General features: G+C 43.6%; 1 pseudogene; it reads left to right on the plus strand.

Annotated features, from left to right (window-relative positions):
- The first annotated feature begins 723 nt into the window (after positions 1 to 723).
- On the plus strand, positions 724 to 862 carry LOC123100897 (uncharacterized; annotated as a pseudogene).
- The last annotated feature ends 26,570 nt before the right edge of the window (positions 863 to 27,432 follow it).

Raw genomic sequence — 27,432 nt, forward strand, 5'->3', positions numbered from 1 at the left:
TATGTGAGTGTATATGCGGTATTTGTATTCGTATGTGTGAGTTGTATCCGAGGAGGTTGTTAGCAAGTCTTCCTTATCTTGTATAGCTTGGATTAGGGGTCAAGACTTCAACAACCTCCTCAAACCACCGCATGTATCCTGTCCTATATATTAACATGGATTCGTCCCTGATGAGATCATCAAACGCTTAACTCCTTTTCTTTCATGGTATCAGAGCCTACCTCGGATTCATCCATGGAGAGCTCCTCCACAAATTCATTCCCATCATTTCCTTTTGCACACTTCGTCACAGAGAAACTTACGAGAGGGAGCGAAGCACTCTGGCGCGCCACCGTCCTCTCGGCCATCCGGGGGGTGCAGATGGCGGCCTTCCTCGACGTCGAGCAGGTGGTGCCACCCATGCACATTGAGGTCACCTCTGACGACGGCAAAACCAAGTCCAAGGCTCTGAACCCGGAGTTTGACATGTGGTATGCGCGAGATCAGCAGGTTTTCTCTTACCTGCTGACGACGCTGCCGCGCGAGATAGCCATCCAAGTTGCAACATGCCATACTGCAGCTGAGCTGTGGGACACTGTGCAAGGGATGCTGGCGTCGCATACCCGCGCACAGAACGTCAACGTCAGGATTGCACTGGCGAACCTCCAGAAGGGCAACCTCTCCGTCGCTGAGTACGTCGGTAAGGTCGGAACACTTTGTGATCAGTTAGTTAATTCAGGAAAGAAGGTGGACAAGGAAGATGTCGTCTCCCACATCCTCGCTGGACTCGATGAGGAGTTTGATCCCGTGGTTTCTGCCATGTGCTCACGGGTCAAGCCTGTCGGGGTGCCGGAGCTGTAGTCGCAGCTCCTAAGCCTCGAGACTTTTATGAACTTGCGTGGCGGGTCTTCTCAGCCGTCTGCAAATGCAGCGGTACGTGGGCGCTTCAACAAGACAAATGGCGGCGGCGGAGATCGCGACCGTGGCTTCCCCAACAAGCAAGGCGGCGGTGGCAGCGGTGATCGCAACCGCAACTTCTCCAAGACGCCCAACCGTGGAAACGGGGGGGGGGGGCGGTGGCAACGGAGGCGGCAGCGGCGGGAACTACAACAACAATCCTCTGATAAGCCTACGTGCCAGATCTGCGGCAAGCTTGGACACCCAGCATGGAAGTGTTGGAAGAGATATGACTCTTCCTACCATGGAGGAGAAGAACAGCAGCACCAGCGCTCGGCAAACATGGCGGCTCCCCAGTATGGAGTTGATACCAACTGGTCTTGACAGCAGTGCAACAGATCACATCACGGGAGACTTAGAGAAGTTGACGGTTCGCGATCGCTACACGGGGAACGAGAAAATCCACACAACTAGTGGATCAGGCATGACTATTGCCCACATTGGTCAATCACACATATATACCCCCGAACGAGATCTTGTTCTTAAAAATATCCTTCATGTCCCTGAAGCTGATAAAAGCCTAATCTCTGCTAGTCGCCTTTCTGTTGACAACAACTCTTTCGTTGAGATTCACCCCTATTCTTTTTTTTGTTAAGGATCGGGCAACGAAGAGAACCCTTCTTCGCGGCAGGGGTAGGCGAGGCTTATACCCTGTGAAACACATGGAACAAGGCGCCAAGAAGCATGCGCTCAGTGTCACTTCTCCATCTTTGTACAAATGGCACCGGCGTCTAGGACACCCTTCATCAGTTATTGTTAGCAAAATAATTAGCAAGAATAAGCTTCCATGTGTTCGTTTATCAAATAATGAACTTGTTTGTGATGCTTGTCAGAAGGGCAAGAGCCACCAGTTACCATATCCAAAATCTATAATTGAATCCAAGTTTCCTTTGGAACTTATTTTTTCTGATGTGTGGGGACCAGCTGTTGAATCAGTAGGTAGAAAAAAATACTATGTGAGCTTCATAGATGATTTCAATAAGTTCACATGGATCTACCTAATCAAACATAAGTCGGAAGTTTTTCAAAAATTTCATGACTTCCAAAATCTTGTTGAAAGACAATTCAGCCGAAAAATCCTTGCTCTCCAAACAGATTGGGGGGAGAGAATATGAGAAACTAAATTCCTTTTTTACTAAAATAAGAATATCCCATCAAGTTTCATGTCCCCATGCTCATCAGCAGAATGGGTCCGCCGAACGCAAGCATTGCCATATTGTTGAAGTAGGCCTCTCCCTCCTTGCTCAAGCTTGTATGCCCTTGAAATTTTGGGATGAGGCTTTTATTGCTGTCACCTATCTTATCAATAGGTTGCCTAGCAAGGTGATCAAGTTTGAAACTCCTCTTGAAAAACTGTTCAATGATAAACCCAATAATTCATCTCTTAGAATTTTTGGGTGCGCTTGCTGGCCCAACTTGCGCCCATACAATGCACACAAACTTCAGTTTCGCTCCAAAAGGTGTGACTCCTTAGTTACAGTAACCTACATAAAGGCTTCAAGTGTCTAGATATTTCTACCGGACGCGTATACATCTCAAGAGACGTTGTCTTTGATGAAACAATTTTTCCTTTCTCTGAATTGCACCCAAATGCCGACGCCCGCCTACGGGCAGAGATCCTTCTCTTATCTCCGGAGCTTCTAAATCCAATAGATCATGGGGTAATGCATGTGTTGATCAATTGGCAACTAGTCATAACACTGATTTACAGAGGAAAAAAATGTTGTTTGTGGTCATGATTTTATGCAGAATCAGCCCTCCCTACCTGGCTTCACAGGCGCAGGACACGAGACGGGGACAAACACTAATCCCGAGAGATCTGGCACAAACGCAGCAGGCGAAGCAGGCGCAAATCCCAGGGAGGATTCGCCTGGCGGCGCGGGCAGTGCCTCCGCGCCCGACACGCGGGTGGAGTCAGGTGCATGGGCCGCGAGCAGCCTCTCCGCGCGTGACACACGGACGGAATCAGGCGCACGAGCGGGTGGGTCCAGGCCACACTTGTCTTCATGTGATGACAGCCGGCCCGGGTCGGCTGGGCGCGCGACAACTCCCGCGTGCCATGATGAGGCTGGCAGCCCATCACGTCGTGAGTTGTCACCGCCTGTGCCTAATCCGAGGCGGATCGACCGCTCGGGCGAAGAGGCGGATCCTCCTGGCCGGTCAGTACGAGGAGACGAATCTTCTGTGGCCACTGCCGAACCTGATGCCGTTAGGGGAGGAGGATCTTCTGCGGCTGGTTCGACAGGTGCCGCTGGATCTACACGAGTAACTCGGTCACAACAAGGTATTTTCAAACCAACAGTTCCCAAAGATGGGACAGTCAGGTATAAGAAAAACTTTAAGTTTGCAAATTTTGCTGCCACCGGTGAACCACGGAATTTGATAGAAGCATTGAGTAACAAGAATTGGAAAAATGCCATGAATGTTGAGTATGATGCTCTTATGAGAAATCAAACATGGCATCTAGTATCACCTAAGCAAGGGAGAAATATTATAGATTGTAAGTGGGTATATAAAATTAAAAGGAAAGCTGATGGTACAATAGACAGATACAAGGCTGATGACCCACAAGTATAGGGGATCAATTGTAGCTCTTTTCGATAAGTAAGAGTGTTGAACCCAACGAGGAGCAGAAGGAAATGACAAGTAGTTTTCAGTAAGGTAATGTCTGCAAGTGCTGAAATTGTAAGTAGCGAGTAGTTTGATAGCAAGATAATTTGTAATGAGCAAGTAACAATAATAGTAACAAGTATGCAGCAAGGTAGCCCAATCCTTTTGAGGCAAAGGACAGGCCAAAACGGTCTCTTATAATAAGCAAAGCGTTCTTGAGGGTACACGGGAATTTCATCTAGTCACTTTCATCATGTTGGTTTGATTTGTGTTCGCTACTTTGATAGTTTGATATGTGGGTGGACCAGTGCTTAGGTGTTGTTCTTACTTGAACAAACCTCCTACTTATGACTAAACCTCCCGCAAGCATCCGCAACTACGAGAAAAGTATTAAGAATAAATTCTAAGCATAGCATTAAACTTTAGGACCCAATCGGTCCCTTACGGAATAGTGCATCAACTGGGGTTTAAGTTTCTGTCACTCTCGCAACCCACTATCTATTTACTACTCCACAATGCATTCCCTTAGGCCCAATAATGGTGAAGTGTCATGTAGTCGAGGGTGGAGGGCGCGCCCACTGCCTCGTGGACTCCCTGTGGGGCCCCCTGACTTGTTCTCGACGCCATCCTCTCCTATAAATACAGAAACCTCCAGAAAATAACCTGGATCAGAAGATCCGCCGCCGCAAGCCTCTGTAGCCATGAGAAATCGATCTAGGCCCTCTCTGGCACCCTGCCGGAGGGGGCCATCATCACTGGAGGCCATGGAGGAGGATCCCGGAGGGGCCATCATCGCCATGAAGGCGAAGATCCAGAGGGAGAACCTCTCCCCATCCAGGGGGGAGGCCATGGAGGAGGAAGGATAAGGGGGAGAACCTCTCCTCCTCTCTCTCGGTGGCGCCGGAGTGCCATCGGGAGGGGAATCATCGCCGCGGTGATCGTCTTCATCAACATCACCATCATCATCACCATCCTCATCTCTTTTACGCGGTCCACTCTCCCGCACCCCGCTGTAATCCCTACTTGAACATGGTGCTTTATGCCACATATTATGATCCAACGATGTGTTGCCATCCTATGATGTTTTGAGTAGATATCCTTTGTCTTTGGGTTGATTGATGATCTAGATTGGTATGAGTTGTATGTTTTATTTTGGTGCTGTCCTATGGTGCCCTCCGTGTCGCGCAAGCGTGAGGGATTCCCGCTGTATGGTGTTGCAATACGTTCATGATTCACTTATAGTGGGTTGCTTGAGTGACAGAAGCATAAACCCGAGTAAGGGGGTTGTTGCGTATGGGATAAAGGGGACTTGATGCTTTAATGCTATGGTTGGGTTTTACCTTAATGATCTTTAGTAGTTTCGGATGCTTGCTAGAGTTCCAATCATAAGTGCATATGATCCAATAAGGGAAAGTATGTTAGCTTATGCCTCTCCCTCATATGAAATTGCAATGACGACTACCGGTCTTGTTAACAATTGCCTAGGACAATTCCGCACACCGATCCATCATTATTCCACACTCGCTATTTATAATATTTAGTAATATATTCTAACTTTATGATAACAGCACCTACTTTTATATTTTAGCTCTCCGATACCATGCAAAGGTATCCTCTTCATACCCACAACGTAGTTTTATTTCTCGTTTCTAGTTGGAAGCAAACGTTCGGTGTACGTAGAGTCGTATCAGTGGGAGATAGGACTTGAGAGAATATTGATCTTACCTTTAGCTCCTTTTGGGTTAGACACTCCATACTTATCACTTCCACCATTGGGAATTGCTACGATGATTCCCTGCACTTGGGGATTATCAAGCTCTTTTCTGGCGCCGTTGCCGGGGAGCAATAGCGTGGGGTTGATATTCTCGTGTGTGCTTGTTTGCTTTCTTCACTAAGTATATTTTGTTTTTACTTTTTGTTTCTGTTTAGTTGTGGGTGAAACATACAATTTTTTTTTAAGAATGAAAATACCAAAAAAAATACTTGCCTCTCATGCCTAAAAAGTTTTTTTCAATAAGAGAAGTGATTGGAAGATTATGCATTGAAGAAGTGAGGGTCGACCTTGAGCACTTGTGTTCATGCTCATGGAAAAAATGTAAAAAATTTCATGGAAGCTTATCTGGAAATAATTATCCCCTTGTATATATCCATTGTATTATAAGAATATTGTGCCAAGCTTTGGTTTTAGGATGATTAGATTGCTTGTTTACTATGTGCAGTACAAAAACAGAAACTTTGGTTGTAGTGCGTGATTTTACATTTTTTACTGGAATGTCAAATGGGTCTAAAACTTTTTTCACATTAATTATGTACAAATGTTTTAAATTTCATATTTGTTTAGAATTTTTTGGAGTTACATAAGTTTACTAAACTTCCAGATTACTGCAGACTGTCCTGTTTTTGCCAGATTCAGTTTTCTATGTGTTGTTCGCTTATTTTGATGAATCTATGGGTAGTATCGGGTGGTATGAACCATGGTGAAGTTGGAATACAGTAGATATAGTTCTAATATGAAATTGGAACCATATGTGAGCACTCATAAAAATATGACATGCTAAAAGGTTGATGTTGGACAAGGAAGACAACGTAATGGGTTATGTTTTCCTATATCCGAAATAAAGTATATTGTCATGGATCATCCAACATGCTGAGCTTGCCTTTCCCCCTCATGCTAGCAAAATTCTTTGCACCAAGTAGAGATACTACTTGTGCTTCCAAATATCCTTAAACCCGGTTTTGCCATGAGAGTCCACCATATCTACCTATGGATTGAGTAAGATCCTTCAAGTAAGTTGTCATTGTTGCATGCAATAAAAAATTGCTCTCTGAATATGTATGATCTATTAGTGTCGAGAAAATAAGCTTTATACGATCTTGTGATATGGAAGCAACAAAAGCGACGGACTGCATAATAAAGGTCCCTATCACAAGTGGCAATATAAAGTGACGTTCTTCGCATTAAGATTTTGTGCATCCAACTATAAAAGCACATGACAACCTCTGCTTCCCTCTGCGAAGGGCCTATCTTTTATTCTTGCCTTATACCTTATACAAGAGTCATGGTGATCTTCACCTTTCCTTTTTATATTTTATCCTTTGGCAAGCACATTGTGTTGGAAAGATCCTGATATATATATCCAATTGGATGTAAGTTATCATGAACTATTATTGTTGACATTACCCTTGAGGTAAAAGGTTGGGAGGCAAAACTATAAGCCCCTATCTTTCTTTGTGTCCGATTAAAGCTTTGAACCCACAAATATCACGTGAGTGTTAGCAATTGTGAAAGATTAAATGATAGTTGAGTATGTGGAGTTTGCTGAATCAAAGCTCTTACATAGACCCTTCCCGGAAATATGAATTGCAATTGTTTGATGACTAAGAGCACGGTTTGTTGGTTTTCAAGGAAGTTTATGATCTATACTTTAACATGTGAATAGCTTGTTACTTGATCATGAGAAGTTTCATGAGTTGAGCTACTGTTATGATATATAATGATGCTAGAAAAAGTGATTGAAACTATCATTGATCAAACTTATGCACTGGCTAGCATTCACACTTCATAAATTATTTCTTTTATCATTTACCTGCTCAAGGACGAGCAGGAATTAAGCTTGGGGATGCTGATACGTCTCCAACGTATCTATAATTTATGAAGTATGCATGCCATGTTTACAATAGTTTTATATGATTTTGGTATGATTTGATTAGAACTAACCCGGACTGACGCTGTTTTCACCAGAACTACCGTGGTGTTGTTTTTGTGCAGAAATAAAAGTTCTTGGAATGCGATGAAAATCAATGGAGAATTTTTCTGGAAAATATAAAAAATACTAGAACGAAGAGTTACCGGAGGGGAGTCCCGTGGGCCCCATGAGGGTGGAGGGCGCGTCCACCCCCCTAGGGCGCGCCCCCTACCTCGTGGACTCCCTGTGGAGCCCCCTGACTTGTTCTCGACGCCATCCTCTCCTATAAATACAGAAACCTCCAGAAAATAACCTAGATCGGAAGTTCCGCCGCCGCAAGCCTCTGTAGCCATGAGAAATCAATCTAGGCCCTCTCTGGAACCCTGCCGGAGGGGGCCATCATCACCGGAGGCCATGGAGGAGGATCCCGGAGGGGCCATCATCGCCATGAAGGCCAAGATCCAGAGGGAGAACCTCTCCCCATCCAGGGGGGAGGCCATGGAGGAGGAAGCACAAGGGGGAGAACCTCTCCTCCTCTCTCTTGGTGGCGCCGGAGTGCCACCGGGAGGGGAATCATCGCCGTGGTGATCGTCTTCATCAACATCACCATCCTCATCTCTTTTACGCGCTCCACTCTCCCGCACCCCGCTGTAATCCCTACTTGAATATGGTGCTTTATGCCACATATTATGATCCAATGATGTGTTGCCATCCGATGATGTTTTGAGTAGATATCCTTTGTCTTTGGGTTGATTGATGATCTAGATTGGTATGAGTTGTATGTTTTATTTTGGTGATGTCCTATGGTGCCCTCCGTGTCGCGCAAGCGTGAGGGATTCCCGTTGTAGGGTGTTGCAATACGTTCATGATTCTCTTATAGAGGGTTGCTTGAGAGACAGAAGCATAAACCCGAGTAAGGGGGTTGTTGCGTATGGGATAAAGGGGACTTGATGCTTTAATGCTATGGTTGGGTTTTACCTTAATGATCTTTAGTAGTTGCGTATGCTTTCTAGAGTTCCAATCATAAGTGCATATGATCCAAGAAGAGAAAGTATGTTAGCTTATGCCTCTCCCTCATATGAAATTGCAATGACGACTACCGGTCTTGTTAACAATTGCCTAGGACAATTCCGCACACCGATCCATCATTATGCCACACTCGCTATTTATAATATTTAGTAATATATTATAACTTTATGATAACATCACCTACTTCTATATTTTAGCTCTCCGATACCATGCAAAGTTATCCTCTTCATACCCACAACGTAGTTTTATTTCTCGTTTCTAGTTGGAAGCAAACGTTCGGTGTACGTAGAGTCGTATCAGTGGCAGATAGGACTTGAGAGAATATTGATCTTACCTTTAGCTCCTTGTGGGTTCGACACTCCATACTTATCACTTCCACCATTGGGAATTTCTACGATGGTTCCCTGCACTTGGGGATTATCACGCTTCGTCCCGAAAGCCTCCTCCTTATTTTTTCTAGGTTAAAATGACTTATATACCAAAAGATGGTCACCGGAGGTGGGCCGAGGAGGCCACAACCCACCAGAGCGCGCCTGGGGGGCCTGGCGCGCCCAGGTGGGTTGTGCCTACCTGGTGGCCCCCTCTGGTGTTTATTGGCTCCAATATTTCTTAAATAATCCATAAAAAATCTCCGTAAAGTTTCAGCTCATTTGGAGTTGTGCAGAATAGGTGGCCTGGCGTAGCTTTTCCAGGTCCAGATTTCCAGCTGCGAGAATTCTCTCTCTTGGTGTGTTCCTTGTAAATTATGAGATAAAAGGCATTAGAGTTACTCCAAAAAGCATTATTATGGATAAAAACGTTATAAATAACATCAAGGAAACATGATGCAAAATGGACGTATCAACTCCCCCAAGCTTAGACCTCACTTGTCCTCAAGCGAAAACCAAAATCGAAAAACATGTCCACATGCTTTGAGAGAGAGGTGTCGATAAAAACAAAATACAGACATAGAAGCATCATGTTGATTATTATAACAGCAACAAAATGTAACATAGGACTTTTATCATAGAACTTGCATCATATACTTCCTATAAGTAAGTAACAGTTCATCACACAATCGAAGTATAAAGCAAAAACTCTATTAGAAACCAACAAACTATTTTCTCAGTCAACTTTGCAACTACAATTCATCGTCTTTTCAGGAAGAGTCACGTGTCGGAGCCTTTTAAGCAAGTCCACATACTCAACCATCATATAGTCTTCTATGATTGCTAACATTCACCTCATACCCATGAGCAAAACGTTTCAACCGGACACATAGAAAGATAGGGGCTTATAATTCGCCTCCCAACATACTCACCTCAAAGGTGATGTCAACAATAATAACTCATGCTATCTTTCCTCACCACATGATGCTTGCCCAAAGTGAAAAATAAAAGGAATAGAAGGAAAACTTTGACTCTTTTCATAAAAGTAAATACATAAAAGTAAAAGATAGGCCCTTCGCAGAGGGAAGCAGAGGTTGCCATGCGCTTATTTGTTTGCATGCTCAATCCCTTAGTGCAAGAGAATGTCACGTTGTATTGCCCCTTAAGATGACAACCTTTATTATGCAGTCTGTCGCTTTTATTCTTTGTCATCCAAGTTCGTACAACGCTTAATTTTCTCTTACACTAAATGATCTTACATATTTAGAAGCAATTTTTATTGCCTTTTTGCACCGATGACAACTTACTTGAGGGATCTTGTTCAACCCCTAGGTAGGTATGGTGGACACTTGAAAAAGATTTGGGTTTTAGGGTTTTTGGATGCACATGTAGTATCTCTACTTAGTGCGGAATTTTTGGCTAGCAAGGATAGGGGGCAAGCACCACATGTTAAAGGATCTATGACAATATGACTTCTATGTGAATATAAACAAACATAAACCATTACGTTGTCTTCCTTGTCCAACGTCAACAATTTTGGCATATAATATTTTGATGAGGATTCACAATCACAAAAGATTTCTAGGATGGTATATTTATATGTGAATCTTCCCTTCCCTTATTGATTCTTTCATGAGTTGCATAATTGACTAATGCTATGTTTGTCAATCTCTAATAAAATTTCTTACTTATACTTTTCCTCATGTGGTGCTATCACCTACCATAGGATTAGTATATGATCATATTGACTTATTTCCTTTCTTTTATTTATTTCCTTTCTCTTTTTCTTTCTTTATTTGCAACATGAAAGCAAAGAAAGCAAAAACTCACACTAAACTTTATTGTATAACTTGCACACGATAACAATGATAGATCAGTAAGCAAACTCTAAAAGAAGAAAAGATCGAACTAAACTTTATTCATCTAGGCAAAAGATTGAACTAATATAAGTAAAAGCAAAAAAGATAGTGGGATGATACGATACCGGGGCACCTGCCCCAAGCTTGGCGGAAGCCAAGGGGAGTGCCCATACCTGATACTCGGTTCTCCTTTGGTGGTGAAGAAGGTGATGGTGGTGATGTAGTGTTCTCCAATATAACCATGAGTAGATCCTTCAAACCTTGAATCTCCCGAAGAGCTTGATGAGGATTAGGGTGAGTGGAGATGCCAGCTAGTGTACCCCTCTCGGAGGCCGGAGGGTGAATCCCAAAGGGACCTTCCTCTTCTTCCTCCATAGCAACCTCTTCAGCTTCATCCCTCCTTAGATCTTCCTGAACCAAAGTTATGTCTCCTTCTCCATGGTTGAAGGGTGAGGGAGACATGGCGTTGGTTTAGTTGAATCTGCCAGAAAATAGCAAGAAAAGAGAACAAAGGATTTTCTCCACGACACGGTGGTTAACAGGTTCGGGAAGTATATATAGATTTTTTATTTTGGAGGACAAGTACATGGAAGAAAAACGGAGTACGGAAGGTGTCCCAGGTGGGCACAACCCACCTGGGCGCGCCAGACAAGCCTGGCGCGCCCTGGTGTCTTCTCCCCACTAGGGGATGCTTCCTGGCAGTTTCTTTATTCCTAAAATTCTTAATTATTCCAAAACTGACAAAAAATATTTTTGCATATTTTTCTGAGTCTGTTTACTTACCGTACTACGTACCTCCTTATTTTGATGATTCTGGAGTGTTCCGGAAGGACTCTCTTATGTGCTCTTCCGGTGTCAAAGTTTGGACAATATTGCTTTCAACATTAATAGGCGTACCTGAGATATAATGCTTTATTCGTTGCCCATTGACAACCTTCGGGTTAGTGCCTTCGAAATTATTTATTTTGATGGCTCCAGACCGGTAAACCTCCTCGATGACATAGGGGCCTTCCCATTTTGACAGGAGTTTGCCTGCAAAGAATCTGAAACGAGAGTTGTACAAAAGAACATACTCTCCGACTTTAAACTCACGTTTTTGGATTCTTTTGTCATGCCATCTTTTAACTTTTTCTTTAAATAACTTTGCATTTTCATATGATTGGGTTCTCCATTCATCTAATGAGCTTATATCAAATAACCTCTTTTCACCAGCAAGTTTGAAGTCATAGTTGAGTTCTTTAACTGCCCAATATGCTTTATGTTCTAACTCAAGAGGCAAATAACAAGCTTTTACATAAACCATTTTATAAGGAGACATACCCATAGGATTTTTATATGTTGTCCTATAAGCCCAAAGTGCATCATCTAATTTCTTAGACCAATTCTTCCTGGACCTATTGATAGTCTTTTGCAAAATTAATTTTATTTCTCTATTGCTAAGCTCAACTTGACCACTAGACTAAGGATGATAAGGTGATGCAATTCTATGGTTAACATCATACTTGGCAAGCATTTTGCGGAAAGCACCATGAATAAAGTGTGAACCACCATCATTCGTTAAATATCTAGGGACTCCAAACCTTGGGAAAATAACTTCCTTAAGCATTTTAATAGAGGTGTTGTGATCAGCACTACTAGTTGGAATAGCTTCTACCCATTTAGTGACATAATCGACAGCAACCAGAATATGTGTATACCCATTAGAGGAAGGAAAAGGTCCCATGTAATCAAATCCCCAAACATCAAATGGTTCAACAGCAAGTGAATAATTCATAGGCATTTCTTGACGCTTACCGATATTACCTATTCTTTGGCATTCATCACAAGATGAGACAAACTTACAGGCATCCTTGAAGAGAGTAGGCCAATAAAATCCAGATTGCAATACCTTGTGAGCAGTTCTATCTCCAGCATGATGCCCTCCATAAGCTTCGGAGTGACATTTCCATAGATTTGTCCCTGTTCATGCTCAGGTACACAACGTCTAATAATACCATATAGTCCTTCTTTATAAAGATGTGGGTGATCCCAAAAGTAATGTCTTAAATCATAGAAGAATTTTTTTTCTTTTGTTGGTAAGTAAAGCTAGGTGGTAAATATTTAGCAACAATGTAATTAGCATAGTCAGCATACCAAGGAGTACCATTAGCAACACTTATTGCAGCTAACTGCTCATCAGGAAAACTCTCATCAATAGGTAGTGGGTCATCAAGCACATTTTCAAGCCTAGACAAATTATCAGCTACGGGGTTCTCAGCTCCTTTTCTATCAATGATATGCAAATCAAATTCTTGTAACAAGAGAATCCAATGAATAAGTCTAGGTTTAGCATCTTTCTTTTCCATAAGATATTTAATAGCAGCATGGCCTGTGTGAACAGCTACTTTGGAATCAACAATATAAGGTCTAAACTTATCACAATCAAACACCGCTGCAAAGAATTCTTTTTCAGTAGTAGCATAATTTCTTTGAGCACTGTCTAGAGTTTTACTAGCATAATGAATAACATTCAGTTTCTTATCAACTCTTTGCCCTAGAACAACACCAATAGCATAATCACTAGCATCACACATAATGTCAAAAGGCAAATTCCAATCAGGTGGTTGAACAATAGGTGCAGAAATTAAGGCTTTCTTGAGTGTTTCAAAGGCTTCTAAACAATCATCATCAAAAACAAAAGGAACATCCTTTCGCAAAAGACTAGTGAGAGGCCTGGAAATTTTAGAGAAATCTTTAATAAACCACCTATAGAAACTAGCATGACCTAGGAAACTACGAATATCTTTGATGTCCTTAGAACATGGCATTTTCTTAATTGCATCAACCTTAGCTTGGTCCACTTCAATACCCTTTTCAGAAATTTTATGACCCAAGACAATGCCTTCATTAACCATAAAGTGGCACTTCTCCCAATTCAATACAATATTTGTTTGTTCACATCTCTGCGAAACTCGATCAAGATTGCTTAAACAATCATCAAAAGAATTCCCATAAACAAAAAAATCATCCATGAAAACCTCAACAATCTTTTCACAAAAGTCAGAGAATATAGCCATCATACATCTTTGAAAGGTAGCGGGTGCATTACATAAACCAAAAGGCATACGTCTATAAGCATAGGTTCCAAAAGGACAAGTAAAAGTGGTCTTTTCTTGATTAGGTTGAGAAACAGGTATTTGTGAAAAGCCAAAATATCCATCAAGGAAGCAAAAGTGTGTGCTTAGATAATCTTTCAAGCATTTGATCAATAAAAGGCAAAGGGTAATGATCTTTTCTAGTAGCTTTATTTAATTTTCTGAAATCAATTACCATTTTATAGCATGTAAGAATTCTTTGTGGAATAAGTTCATTCTTATCATTAGGGACAAAAATAATACCTCCTTTCTTAGGGACACAATGAACAGGACTTACCCATCTACTATCAGCTATAGGATAAATTATACCTGCTTCCAGAAGTTTTAATATTTCCGTTCTTACCACCTCTTTCATCTTCGGATTTAGTCGACGTTGATGATCAACAACTGGTTTAGCATCATGTTCCATATTAATTTCGTGCTGACATAGAGTGCGAATAATGCCCTTTAAATCATCAAGAGTATATCCAGTAGCAGCTTGGTGCTTCCTTAGAACTTTCAATAATCTTTCTTCTTCATGTTCTGAAAGGTTAGCACTGATAATAACAGGATATATTTTCTTTTCATCAAGATAAGCATATTTCAAAGTGTCTGGCAATTATTTTAATTCAAACACAGGATCACCCTTAGGTGGAGGAGGACCTCCTAGAGTTTCAATAGGCAAATTGTGTTTAAGTAGAGGACGTTGTTCAAAGAAAGTATTATTTATTTCATTTCTTTCATGCATATGTAATTCATTTTCATGGTCTAGAAAGTATTGCTCTAAAGGATCAGTAGGTGGCACAACAATAGAAGCAAGACCAATTAATTCATCCTTACTAGGCAATTCTTTTTCATGATGGTTTCTACTAAACTTGGAAAAATTAAACTCACGAGACTCATCACCAAAGCTAACACCCACAATTTGTTACTGGCTATCTATCTTAGCATTAACTGTGTTCAAGAAAGGTCTACCAAAGATAATGGGACAAAAGTCATCTTGTGGGGAACCAAGAACAAGAAAATCAGTAGGGTATTTTATTTTTCCCGCACAAGACTTCAACATCTCTAATAATCCCACAAGGTGATATGGTGTCTCTATTTGCAAGTTTAATAGTAACATCTATGTCTTCTAACTCTGTAGGTGCTATGTCTTCCCTAATTTCTTGATATAGCTTGTAAGGAATAGCACTCACACTAGCACCCATGTCACATAAACCATGATAACATTGGTCTCCTATTTTAACTGAAATGACAGGCAGGCCAACAACAGGTCTATTTTTATCCCTTTTTCGGGTTTGGCAATTCTAGCAGCTTCTGCACATAAGTAGATAACAAGCCCATCCACATCTTCTTCTAAGAGATCTTTAACCATAGAAATATTAGGTTCAACTCTAATTTGTTCATCTGGTTTAGGTGTTCTAACAGAGCTTTTGTTAACCACAGTTGAAACTTTAGCATGTTCCTTTATCCTTACAGGAAAAGGATGTTTCTCAATGTAAGCAGTAGGAACAACTGGATCAACATTATAAAGTATAGTTTCTTCTTTAACTGGTGTTGGTTTTTCAATTTCTTCTTTAATAGATGGGTGATATTTAAACCACTTCTCTTTAGGGAGTTCAACATGACTAGCAAATGATTCACATAAGGAGGCTACTATCTCGGAGTCAAGTCCATATTTAGTGCTAAACTTTTGAAAAGCATCGGTATCCATAAAAGATTTAACACAATCATACTTAAGCTTAATACCTGACTCATTAAATTCGTCGAGTTCCCAATCTTCAGAGTTGCGTTTAATTCTTTCCAAAAGATCCCACCAGAATTCAATAGTCTTCTTCATAAAGGAACTAGCACAAGAAGTATCCAGCATGGTTTGATCATTGCGAGAAAACCGAGCATAAAAGTTCTGAATAATAATTTCTCCTGGGAGCTCATGATTGGGGCACGAGTACAACATTCACTTAAGCCTCCCCCAAGCTAGAGCGATACTTTCTCCTTCACGAGGCCAAAAATTATATATATAATTTCGATCACGATGAACTAGATGCATAGGATATTTTTTTGGTGGAACTCCAATTTCAAACAATTCCAAATGATCCAATATCATCGCATAGCCTATACCATGCCAATGCTTTTCCCTTCAAAGATAAAGGGAAAACCTTTCTCATCTCCGGGTAAACCTGCAAGCTTAAACAATCCACAAATTTGTTCCACATATATCAAGTGCATATCAGGATGTTCGGTTCCATCCCCTGCATAAGGATTAGCTAGCAGTTGTTCTATCATACCCGAAGGAATTTCATATTCAATATTTTTAGTAGGTGCAGTAGGTTGAGGGGTAGCTAATTGTGGTTCCGGACGAGGTGAAGATACCCCGAACAAACCCCTCAATGGACTGTTTTCCATAGTAACAAGTGACAATAAATTTCAGCATACTATATAAATGTTTCCTTACCGAATTCCACTTACCAAAGGCGCTTCACTCCCCGGCAACGGCGCCAGAAAATAGCCTTGATGACCCACAAGTATAGGGGATCAATTGTAGCTCTTTTCGACAAGTAAGAGTGTCGAACCCAACGAGGAGCAGAAGGAAATGACAAGTAGTTTTAAGTAAGGTAATGTCTGCAAGTGCTGAAATTGTAAGTAGCGAGTAGTTTGATAGCAAGATAATTTGTAATGAGCAAGTAACGATAATAGTAACAAGTATGCAGCAAGGTAGCCCAATCCTTTTGAGGCAAAGGACAGGCCAAAACTGTTGTGGAATTGTCACGTTAGATGTCCTAGTGTGAGGACTTAGTCGTGGAGCCATCGCGATGAAGTTAGCTTAAAGGGGTTGAACAGGACAAAGGACACGGGGAGTTTATACTGGTTCGGCCCCTTGCGGTGAAGGTAAAGGCCTAATCCAGTTTGAGGCGGTATTGCTAGGGTTTCGATGACCAGGGAGCGAATACGCTTGCCTAGCTCTCGATCTCTTCTTTCTTGCCCTAAGCCGCCGTCGGGTCGTCCCCTTATATACACGGGTTGACGCCCTGCGGTCTACAGAGTCCCGGCCGGCTCATATACGTGTCCGGCTCGGAGACCAATTACATATGCCTTACAATACAAGTCATAGATACATGGCGGTTTATAACCGTGGGCCTTAAGCCGCCTTTGGGCTTGAGCCCTCTACTCAGCCTATCTATGAACTGTTATCACTCTCTTGGGCTTCATGGAGGTGAATCGTCATAAGGATGACCCGGCCCCTCCTGGCGGGTCATGCCTGATAGTCATATCCCCAACATTAGGCCCCGGGTTGATTTGAACTTGTTCATGTCAATCTTTAATATTTAGAAAAATCCTTCCTCATCTTGACTGTGAAATATTGTAACCCGCCGTGACATCATCTTCTGAATTTTCGGTAACCCGCCGTGACGTCATCTGTCATTAATGCTTCACAGAACCCAAATCTTAATAAATATCTTACTTTACTATCTTTTCAGAAATCGAGGCGCCCGCGTCGTCACTTATCCATTTTTTGTCTCCTCGATTTTCGCGCCTATCGTTTGTCCTTTCAGGCTTATAAATAAAGCCTCGAGCTCTCCTCTCCTTCCCCCTTCTTTCCTTCTCATCTCTTCTTCCTCCTTGCGATGCGCCAACCTGCACTAGCTCCGCCGCCGTCGACCTCCGCCTCCGTCTTCAACTCCGGCCGCTGCATCATCCTGAACGGACCGGAGAACCGCGGCACCTCCCCGCCATCTCATCAGCATCGGTAAGCCCTTCTTCCTCCGTCGTAGATCTGGCATTAGGATTTCAATGTTCTCCAGTGTTCGTCGGTGCTCGTCAGTGTTCGTCGTCGCCGTCTTTATTCTTTGGCTACATCCATGGATTAGATCCACAAACCACACAGATCTCGCGCGGTAGTAGTTTAGCATCTATTTTAAATATTAGAACATATCCTGATCGCTGCAGATCCCATTTAGAACACCTATGCACTTGCACTGTCGCCTCTGTAGGTTTCAGATTTATTCCCTTTTTCTGCCCAGTTTCAGATCCAAATTTCTAACTGTAATCTGTGAAACCTGTTTGTCCAACACTTAGTAGAATTTTACATTCTGTCAAATTTTGAATACATGTACCCTTCATGGCGGCTTACACATCCGGCTTACAATTATTCATATACCATTAGTCCTCACTTAAGCCGCCATCCTGAATGTATATTGTCAGCACTTAAAGTGTGATTTCACCAATTGACTTGAACCGGCAAATTTTCTTTCCTTTAGGTTTTCTTCCACAATGCCGCCGAAAATAGTGTACACATGCAATTGGGTCCCTTCCATCGTCACCGAGAGCACTCTCAAAGACTTTTTCAAAACCGGATATTTACCTACCAAAAGCGTGATGCATTATCGTGATCCTAACCCGGGCGAAGAGAGACCTCAACCGAAAGACGGCGAAGTCATCATTTTTACTGACCACATGAACCGGGGCTTCTCACCACCCGGCTCTAAGTTTTTTCGAGACGTGTTGCACTTCTTCCAGCTCCACCCTTAAGACATCTGACCCAATTCCGTGTCAAATATTTGCAACTTTCAAGTCTTCTATGAGGTGTACCTTCAAGAGGAGCCCAGTGTTGAACTCTTTCGAGCGTATTTTACTTAAACCGCCAGACTGAATTCACCAATGGTCCTAGCTTGGAACTAGGCGGAATCTTGATTCAACGTCGCAGAGACGCCATCTTTCCTTACGCCATGTTGCCGAGTCACCCTAAAGACTGGAACCAGACGTGGTTTTACTGCAAAGACACTTCTCCGGCTGATGAGAATACTCTGCCGGGTTACCGTGTTGAGCGCCTGAACCCCAAACATAATCTTCCTGAAAAGCTTACTACCGCTGAACGGAAGAAGATTGCACCTACTATCGTGAAAATCAAAGCTCTGCTAGGAAACGGGCTGACCGAAGTTGATTTAGTCAGGTGCTGGGTTTCTCGGCGGATCATCCCGTTGAGCCGTCGTACCGGCTTAATGGGTACATATACTGGTGATGAAAAAGATTCACTGCGCCACAACTCTGAACCATTAACTGAGGAAGCAATCAATGAAATGGTGAAGTCTCTTCTAAACGAAGACCCGGAGGATTGTGTCAAAGTAGGTCTGGCCCCTTTCAGCAAGCTTAACCCGCCACCAGATGTAAGCCTCTGAACTTACTATATCTTCATCTCATCATTTGAATATCTGATTAACTCAACCTTTGACAACCTCTGCAGGCTAAGTCAGAATTCTGGAAAGCGGAGTATGACCACGAGGCTGCTAAGAAGGCCAGGGCTGCCAAGAAGGCCGCTAGGAAAACCGCCAAGAAGACCAGCAAGAAGAAAAAGAAACCCAGCACCTCTGACCTGCTCAAGCTGGATGATACCTCTGAGTCGGAGGTAGCCCTTGACTCTCTTGGCTTATTTTTCAACCATCTTATTGACACTAATTATTATCAGGCTGAGACGGGAGCCAGCCAAGCAGCTGAAGAAGAGGTAACTATTATTTCCTCCGGCTCAGAATCTTTGCCAAGACAGAAACTTCGACAAGTAACCCGGAAAGTAAGGTTTTCACACCCCTTGGCTTATTTAGATCCTCACTTTCTTTTGAAACGACAGCAACATGAAAGCCGTCGCCAGACCCGGACCAGTGGAGGTGATGAATTATCCTCCGGCTTACCAAACACCCCTGCTCCTCGGAAACGCCGAAACGAGGTGCTTTTTTAAACTTCTAAAATTCTTCTCATCTGCTGACAGGTCTTACTTATTTGTCACTTAACTCTTTTAATGATCATTGACCAGGAACTTGCTCGTTCTTCTAACGGCTCATCACAAACTGAAATGCCGGCTTTCAAGACTGCCCCTGGGTAACAACAACTAGCTTTACTCTATAACTTCATATATTATTATATTAATACTGACTTATCATAACCTCTGTAGCGGCCAAGCAAAGCCAAACAAAAAGGCTAAAGTGATCAAGCCAACAGAAACACCTGAAATCACTGAGCCGGAACAACAAGTCTTTGTCCCTGAGGCTTCCGATAAACAGCCGGAAGAACCTGTCACTGTCACCCCTCCTGAGATTCCAGATCTTAGCATTGGTGGCACTGCTATTAATCCTTCAACTTCTGCCCCCTCGGGTTCGTCTAAGCCGTCAGAGGCTCAAGATGATGATGTGTTGATTACTGGCACCGGCTTTGTAGAGCCGGGAAATCCAATAGCTCTAGCAAAACATACTGCCAAGCAAGAAGTCATTGAGAGGCAGAAACAGAAGTTTGACATTTCTCATTACACCCAACTGAGCAGCAATGAGATCCTCTCCGGCTATCTCAGCCAGGTCCACTGCAGCCGCGATCTCGAAATTGATATGGTGAAGCAGATGCACCAAAAATATGAGGTATGACTTCCAGCTTTAAGTAATTTGTATACATATCCTGCCAGCCCCCAAGTCTACTGGCTATGACCAGATTGAATAGGTTGTAGACTTTAAAAAAATCCATAACTGCTGTCCTAGAAACCCTCCTTGGGCGGTTTAAATGTAAACCGGATGCTTGTACAACTTGAGTTTTCCGTCTGTAGCCCCCAAGGGCCGGTTTAATCAACGGGAATGAGCCGGTCCTATTTGTCTTGTTATAAAAAGAAAGATCTTGACTGCCTAGCCCCCATGAGTCGGTTGGGATTGTTATATCACTTCCGGCTTATGATGAAGAAAAAACAAACGGTATGCATTAGCCCCCAAGTGCCAAGTAGTTTTGCTTGCAAAGTATTTGGGACTTAATGCATGAGAGTCGTTGTCTTGAAAAAAAATCGTTGATAGACATTAGCCCCCAACTGTCAAGTGTTATTGCTGGCAAAATACTTGAGACTTGTAATCTTGTAAGCTTGATATAAATGTTGATAACTCCATACTTTGTACAGGTTGCCACTGCTGAACTAGAAGGTCAATTGAATGATGCAAAGACCCGGCTGGCGACTCAGGAAACTGAGACCCGGAAGGCAGAGGCAAAATTTCAGTTTAGTGTGTCTGAATCGGAAAAACTAAAAACCAGCTTTGAAGCTGAGAAAAAGACCTGGGCGGATGAAAAGACGGCTTTGACCCAACGTGCTGAGAAGGCAGAGGCGGCGCTTCAAGAAGTGACCACTGAGCTTACCGGTTTAAAAAGCCGTGTGAATCAGATGGTTTCAGCTATCTTTGGTGAGCCTCCTTATCAGAAATGAATCATTATTTTGATCATCTAACCCGCCATTTAATCATTCTGCAATATAATCAGGTCCCAGAAGCAGCAATCTCAATCAAGACATGCTGGTGAAGCTTAAAGCTGTCTATACACTTGTTGAACAGCTGTACACTGGGACTCAACGTGCCCTAGCCTCTATTTCACCAACAGGTCAAGCACCAACTATGTTGTTAGATGTTTTGAAGAAACTCTCTGTGCTGCCTGTTAGGTTTGATGAAATAAAGCGATCATCTGCAAGAGCCGGCGCCGTGACAGCTTTGAGTCGGGCCAAGGCATGGGTACCAGAGCTTGACCCGTCTGAGGTAGCTACTGGTTACCCAAGTTTGAAAGAAGATGGTACTCCTTTCGATCAGAAGGACTTCACAGCCTGTGTAAAAGAAATTCGTCCAATGGCCACAATGATTGCTAATGACTCGGACCTCTCCAAGTACCATCCGGCTTATGACCGGGAGCATAAGAAGATGCCAACTCTGGCTTACAGAATGATGGACTTAATCCCACCAATCCGTAAGCACACCTTTGCTCCTGAAGTCGATCCGTCTGAGCTTATAGATGATGAAGCTGAATTTGAAGCTTTATCTGGTATCGATTGGTCATCGCCAACTTTTCAGCCAGCAGAAGAAGACGAAGAGCCGGCAAAGGATGACGCCGAAGACTCCGAGCAACAAGGCCAAGAGGACTTAACCGCCGGGCGGCTGTAAACACTTGAGCTTTTAAAAACACTTTGGTCTTATTTAGCCCGTGGAGGCTTGTAATAGAGTAGTAAAACTTTTGAATCTGTCGTGCCATCGAGCATGTTCCGCTTTGCATGAAATTGCTAATTGAATAGGTGCCATTGATGTTTATAATATCAGCTTTTTGAATCTATTCCTGTATACAAAAACAGATCACGAGTGTCCCACCGTTTACCGCAGGACGGGTCATAATGCCCAATAGATATAGAGAAATAATCATAAGTTATAACCAAAGCTGGACTTAGGAATAACCATATATTTGAGCATATAGCATACCTGTGATATTTGATCACATTGTCGAAACTAGTGAAATAAGGGTGATAACCCAAAATTTGAGCACTGGTAAGTATATATTGCCGGCTTAAAAACAAGTCCGGGTTAAAAAACACCGGATATCATGTTACTTTATACTGGCGACTTATAGTCAACAACTAGGCCAGGTTAATGAACACCGGTTAATGTCATATATGACTCATAAGGCCTTATAAGCCTTATTGATTTTCAACCATGTATTACTATGTCACAAGAAAAAACACAGAAAGACGTTCAAAGCAAATCAACAGAAAAAATCCAAGGCTTTCATAGGCCGCCAAGCCAAAATGTCTTCTTCAATGAAACTAGCATTAGCCACTGGAAGGTACGCGCTTTCCGTGAGCCGGCACTCACATTACCCAATCAACATTTTAACCCGGATAAGTTCAGTTCTCATTTAAAGATAGACTTATCAGGAGTACGCGGGGTCAGAGTAGCATCATGCATCACAGGCCGATTTATCCAAGTTTCAAGGAAGGCGGCTTTATCAGCCTGAGCTTCTCCTTGCTATCCGTAAGCCGTGCCCTCACATGAGAAACCGGTGTTTTAACCTTAACCAGTTCAGGGTCTTGTTGAAAAGATTGACTGCTGAGAGCTCGCCGGGTCAATCAGGATTACCTGATGGAGAAGCATCTGGCATACAGGCAGGATAACCCGGGGTTTTAGGTGAATACACCTGGCTTTTAAGCCTATCACAAGGGTTATAGCAATTCTTGTTCTTTAGAACAAAAGATCCCCCAAGCAATATTTCTGAGCTATGCTCAATGGGCACCTATGTTTGAGTTGTGCTTTTGCAACATACTCTCTTTGGTCCCTTTAACCTGGGTAGCAAGCCCCCAATTTTTTTTGTGGCTTATAAGCCGGATCAAAGGGTAATCATAACTTTGCTCTATAAAGCAGAAGCCCCCAAGTGACCAAAAAACTCATGATTTAAAGAGAAAAACGATAGAGGCCCTGCTTTCACAGGCATGCCGACTTTATTATATTGATAATAATATATACATTATTATAATATGTACATCAGAAGAGCCTGTGGCTCAGGTGTAATAAGGCCGAAGATGAGTAATATTCCACGGCCGGTGGGTCTCCTCCTCCGATTTACGTGAGTCTTTGTGCTCTCGAACATCGATAAGGTAGTATGACCCATTGTTTAGATTCTTGCTGACCACAAAGGGTCCTTCCCAAGGTGGGGATAACTTGTGCATATCAGTCTGATCCTGGATGAGTCGGAGCACTAGATCGCCTTCTTGGAAAGTTCTGGTTTTAACCCGGCGGCTGTGGTAATGGCACAGATCTTGCTGGTAAATCGCTGAACGAGCCGCTGCGATGTCACGCTCCTCATCTAACAGGTCAAGTGCTTCCTGACATGCTTTTTCATTGTCAGCTTCAACATAAGTCGCCACCCGAGGTGAGTCGTGATGGATGTCACAAGGGAGAACCGCCTCTGCTCCGTAGACCATGAAAAAAGGTGTATAACATGTAGACCTGTTGGGGGTAGTACTAATGCTCCATAATACAGAAGGCAACTCCTCCACCCAACAACCCGGCATTCGCTATAAAGGAACCATAATCCGGGGCTTGATGCCTCTCAAGATCTCTTGATTGGCTCTCTCCGCTTGACCATTAGACTGGGGGTGAGCCACTGATGAGATATCAAGCCGGATATGCTCACGTTGACAAAATTCTTTCATAGCACCCTTGGAGAGATTAGTGCCATTATCTGTTATAATGCTGTGTGGAAAACCAAAGCGGAAGATCACCTTCTTCATGAATTGAACCGCCGTGGCTGCATCACACTTGCTCACCGGCTCTGCCTCGACCCACTTTGTGAATTTATCAACCGCCACCAAAAGGTGGGTCTTCTTATCCTTGGACCTCTTGAAAGGTCCAACCATGTCAAGCCCCCATGTTGCAAACGGCCAAGTGATTGGGATCATCCTCAGCTCCTGAGCCGGAACATGAGCTCGACGTGAAAACTTCTGACAACCATCACATTTTTTGACCAGGTCCTCAGCATCAGCATGAGCCGTCAACCAATAGAACCCGTAACGAAAAGCCTTGGCCACCAGGGATTTAGAGCCGGCATGATGACCACAATCTCCTTCGTGGATTTCACGTAGAATCTCACCGCCTTCTTCAGGAGAAACACAGCGCTGAAACGCTCCTGTAACACTGCAATGGTGCAACTCCCCATTGACAATTGTCGTTATCCTCAGGTAACTCACCCCGGGTCATGTAAGCCAAATAGGGCACTGTCCAATCTGGAATAGCATGAAGAGCCGCCACCAATTGTGCCTCCGGGTCAGGAATAGCAAGGTCCTCCTCCATAGGCAATTTGACCGAAGGATTGAGTAATACATCCAAGAACGTATTCGGTGGCACCGACTTACGCTGAGAGCCTAGCCGGCTTAAATTATCAGCCGCCTCATTCTTCCTTCGATCGATGTGTTCAACTTGGTAACCCTTGAAGTGACCTGCAATGGCATCAACCTCTCGACGATAAGCCGCCATAAGCGGATCCTTTGAATCCCAAGTACCAGAGACCTGTTGGGCCACCAGATCTGAATCTCCAAAGCATCTCACCCGGCTTAAATTCATCTCCTTAGCCATCCGACGACCATGGAGCAGGGCCTCATACTCAGCTGCATTGTTAGTACAAGGGAACATTAATCGGAGGACATAGGAAAAGTTATCACCTCGTGGGGAAGTCAAGACAACTCCAGCCCCCGAGCCCTCCAGTTGCCTAGACCCGTCAAAGTGAATAGTCCAATACGTGTTATCCGGCTTTTCCTCTGGTGCCTGCAACTCTGTCCAATCATTGATGAAATCCACAAGCGCTTGAGACTTGATAGCCGTACGAGGCACATATTTTAATCCGTGAGGCCCAAGCTCAATTGCCCATTTAGCAACCCGGCCAGTTGCTTCCCTGTTTTGGATGATATCCCCCAAAGGAGCAGAACTAACCACAGTGATGGGATGACCCTGAAAATATTGCTTAAGCTTCCGGCTTGCCATGAAAACTCCATACACAAGCTTCTGCCAATGTGGGTATCTCTGCTTGGACTCAATGAGCACCTCACTGATATAATAAACCGGCCGTTGAACCGGGTATTCCTTGCCTGCCTCCTTCCTTTCTACCACTATGGCCACACTGACAGCCCGGCTGTTAGCAGCCACGTATAACAACAGAGGCTCCTTATCGACAGGGGCAGCAAGCACGGGCGGCTCAGCCAACTGTTTCTTCATATCCTCAAATGCTTGGTTAGCCGCATCACTCCAAACAAAATGATCTGTCTTCTTCATCATTTGATAGAGGGGGATAGCCTTCTCACCCAGCCGGCTTATGAACCGGCTCAAAGCAGCAATATGACCCGTCAAGCGCTGAACGTCATTAATGCACGCCGACTTAGCCAAAGAAGTGGTAGCTTTGATTTTCTCCGGGTTAGCTTCAATGCCTCTGTTAGAAACCAAAAAACCCAAGAGCTTGCCTGCAGGCACACCAAAGACACATTTAGCCGGATTAAGAATCATCTTGTAGACCCGGAGATTATCAAATGTCTCCTTCAAATCATCAATCAGGGTCTCCTTATTTCTTGACTTCACCACAATGTCATCGACATAAGCATGAATATTGCGCCCGATCTGATTGTGAAGGCAATTTTGCACACACCGCTGATAAGTCGCCTCGGCACTCTTGAGCCCAAAAGGCATAGACACATAGCAGAAGGCTCCAAACGGAGTAATGAAAGTTGTCTTCTCCTGGTCCTTAACTGCCATCTTGAGCTGATGATAACCAGAATAAGCATCCAAAAAACTCAGACGCTCACAGCCCGCCGTAGCATCAATGATTTGATCAATACGAGGGAGAGCAAACGGATCAGCCAGACAAGCCTTGTTCAAATCCGTGTAATCCACACACATCCGCCAAGTGCCATTCTTCTTAAGTACCAGCACCGGGTTAGCCAACCATTCAGGGTGGAAAACTTCAATGATAAACCCAGCTGACAAGAGCCGGGCCACTTCCTCTCTAATGGCCTTTCGCCTTTCCTCGTTGAATCAGCGAAGAAACTGTTTGACCGGCTTAAATTTTGGATCAATATTAAGAGTGTGCTCAGCGAGTTCCCTCGGTACACCCGGCATGTCTGAAGGTTTCCATGCAAAGATGTCTCGATTCTCACGGATGAACTCGATGGGCGCGTTTTCCTATTTCGGATCCAGATTGGCACTGATACTGAACTATTTCGATGAATCGCCAGGAATAAAATCAACCATCTTAGTATCATCTGCCAACTTAAATTTGAGCGAAGGATCCTACTCTGTGGTTGGCTTCTTCAGAGACGTCATGTCCGCCGGGTCAACATTATCTTTGCAAGCAGACTCGGCATAAGCAACGTCTCCTTCCTCACATTCCAAGGCTATCCTCCGGCTCCCATGCACCGTGATGGTTCCCTTGTGACCCGGCATCTTAAGCTGCAGATACACATAACAAGGTCGTGCCATGAACTTGGCGTAAGCCGGCCGTCCAAACAGAGCGTGATATGGGCTTTGGATTTTGACGACTTCAAAGGTCAATGTCTCTGACCTAGAGTCATGATCATCTCCAAAAGCAACCTCCAAAGCTATCTTACCAATCGGATAAGCCGACTTACCAGGCACCACGCCATGGAAAACGGGGTTTGACGGCTTAAGGTTTTTATCAGTCAACCCCATGCGGCGGAAGGTTTCATAATAAAGGATATTGATGCTGCTCCCTCCATCCATGAGTACTTTGGTGAACTTATATCCTCCAACCTGAGGTGCAACTACTAGAGCCAAGTGGCCCGGATTGTCAACCCGAGGCGGGTGATCTTCCCGGCTCCATACAATGGGTTGCTCAGACTAGCGCAAGTAACGGGGAACCGCCGGCTCAACGGCATTGACTGCCCTCTTATGAAGCTTCTGGTCGCGCTTACATAAGCTAGTGGTAAAGACATGATATTGTCCACTATTCAACTGCTTCGGGTTGCTCTGATAACCAGACTGTTGCTGCTGCTGATTCCCCTGATTATTCTGTTGATTGTAACCACCTTGGTTGCCATGACCACCTTGATTTCCTTGGAACCCGGAGTTAGAGCCGCCACCGCCATAACCCGGTCCATGAAAGCCGGATCCTGCGCCGCCACCCGGCCCATGACCATCTTGGTAAAAATTTGAATTTTTGAACTCCTTCATAATAAAGCAATCTTTCCAGAGGTCTGAAGACGGCCTTTCTCGCGTCCCGTGCCTTGGGCAGGGTTGATTTAACAGCTGCTCAAGATTGATGCCTTGCGATCTGACGAGTGAAGAATTGTTGAGACCCGGTGCACCCAATGGGTTGTTGACTCACCTTCCTCCTGGATACAGGAGGCTAAATACACAATTGACATGGGCTGCTTGCATGTATCCTTGAAATTCTGGATAAACCGGGCTTTTAACTCGGCCCATGACCCGACGGAGTTGGCAGGGAGCCCCTTTAGCCAAGTACGGGCCGTCCCTTCCAACATCAGGGGGAAATATTTAGCACA

Source organism: Triticum aestivum, chromosome 4D (assembly GCF_018294505.1).
Source record: "Triticum aestivum cultivar Chinese Spring chromosome 4D, IWGSC CS RefSeq v2.1, whole genome shotgun sequence".
Taxonomy (NCBI): domain Eukaryota; kingdom Viridiplantae; phylum Streptophyta; class Magnoliopsida; order Poales; family Poaceae; genus Triticum; species Triticum aestivum.